General features: G+C 42.2%; 1 pseudogene; it reads left to right on the top strand.

The window, feature by feature from the left end:
- Positions 1 to 291: 291 nt before the first annotated feature.
- The window catches only part of LOC147894513 (protein HEAT STRESS TOLERANT DWD 1-like), a 25,723-nt pseudogene continuing 24,183 nt past the window's right edge, over positions 292 to 1,831 (top strand).

Here is a 1,831-nt window from a genome sequence, read left to right as displayed (position 1 = left end):
AGAGAGAGAGAGAGAGAGAGAGAATTCGATGCTTTCCAGCTCACATGACATTTTAATCCATTCAGGCCTCCAGAAAGCAGGAAGCAGGGAGTTCGGCCGCTGGACAGCAACCAATGAAGGTAATTGCCTTGTTGACTTTGATGCTGTCTTCATGTGCATGAAGCTAATTGACTCAGAAATATCATTGTATTTGGTAGACAAGTTGGGACGATTTAATAAGGTCCTAGATTGCTCTTTAGTTGGTCATCAAGATACGCATTGGAGATTGTCCAACTTAGCATTTCGTTTGCGATGGAGAAGCGGTGTTAGTATCGTTTGAAAGCTCAGACTCAGATTCAGTCCTAAAAAGCAGCGGGTGCGATATATTTACCGGTGTGGATGAATTGGAAGAGGATGAAGTGCTCCAGTTTGATCCAACAGCTTACGACTGCCTACATGCCTTCAATCTTGGTTGGCCTTGCTTAAGGTCGTTTTTCCTTGTCCAAATCAATTTTCTGTCTACCTTTTGAGAATATCTTTTGCTGCGTTTTGTACCACCCATGGCCGATCCGAGACTTTTGTTCCCAATTCTTAATTTTGACTGTACACTTTTTTGGGGGTTAAAAACAGTTTTGATATAGTGCGGGATGCACTTGGACTAGTGCGGAGTGAATTTCCTCATACTATGTTTTGTGTAGCAGGGACACAGGTACTGAAATTTGGTGTTGAAGTACCGTATACATGCTAATAACTTGCACTCTTTTTTACTCTTTTCTCAACTTCTTGGCCTCATTTCGAATTGAAGGGTTTCATGACAGGCAGACGTTGCAGCAAACAATGCCCTAGCTGTAGCAAGGCTATCAAACATTAGTGGTAGTAGGCGTAAGCAAGTCCCAGCTGATCCTGGCAGCGAGAGTGACAGTGAGAGCAGCAGTGACGAAGATGATGAGGGGGGAGCGTTGCCAAGCACCAGCAAATCAAATTTGCAGGTGAATCTATGAAGAAATGCATGCATGGAAGTCAAAGTGAAAGTTATTCAAAGCCTGAATGTAATAAGTATAATTAAAATGTGTAACTAGTTTTTACTATCAGCTCTTTTCAATTCTAGGTGCGCATGATTGCTCATCATGGTGGCGTGAATCGCGTGCGGTCAATGCAGCAGCAGCCCTACATTGTAGCAACATGGGCTGATACTGGCCATGTCCAGGTTCTCACTAACCTGTCATATTAGGGCTGAGAAACAGTATCTGCTTATGTAGTGAAAGATTTTGAAATGTCTGCTTTGGCTTTTGTCATATCAGGTTTGGGACATGAGTGCACATCTGCGCTCCTTATCAACTGCGGATCCTCTTGTAAGCACTGGATTTGGTAATATCATCAGGCAAGCCCCACTTCAGATCTGTACAGGCCACAAAGACGAGGGTTTTGCTCTGGATTGGAGTTCTGTTAGTCCAGGCAGGCTTCTTTCAGGTGTGCATAAGATCTTTCCTCCAGCAACAGAGGAATTTTTGCAAGTTGTGTCCATCAGCCATCTAGTGCTGAGCTTTTGCATTACAATTTATTAAATGTCTCTGTTGAATTTTGAACCAAAGGGTGCAATGAAGGAGGAGAAACCTCGGATTTTATTAAAGAGTGGTAGTCTGGATGCGTTTTTTTGGGGAGATAGCTAAGTATGGGTTTGTGCATGCAACTTCCAATAGAAAACGTGTGTCAACGTTGCAACGAAGTTGAAATTTGTTTTGATGTGTCAGGATGATGTTTTGGACATTTCACTTACTCTACTTTGATGTGAAATAAAACAACATCGTCCATCATTCTTGTTTTTGTATTTGTTAATCCTATGCTTTAAACT

The sequence above is a fragment of the Dipteris shenzhenensis genome, chromosome 14, assembly GCF_047967505.1.
Source record: "Dipteris shenzhenensis isolate YYH24624 ecotype China chromosome 14, Dip_SZ_1.0, whole genome shotgun sequence".
Lineage (NCBI taxonomy): Eukaryota > Viridiplantae > Streptophyta > Polypodiopsida > Gleicheniales > Dipteridaceae > Dipteris > Dipteris shenzhenensis.
This window is presented reverse-complemented; position numbering and strand designations above follow the sequence as displayed.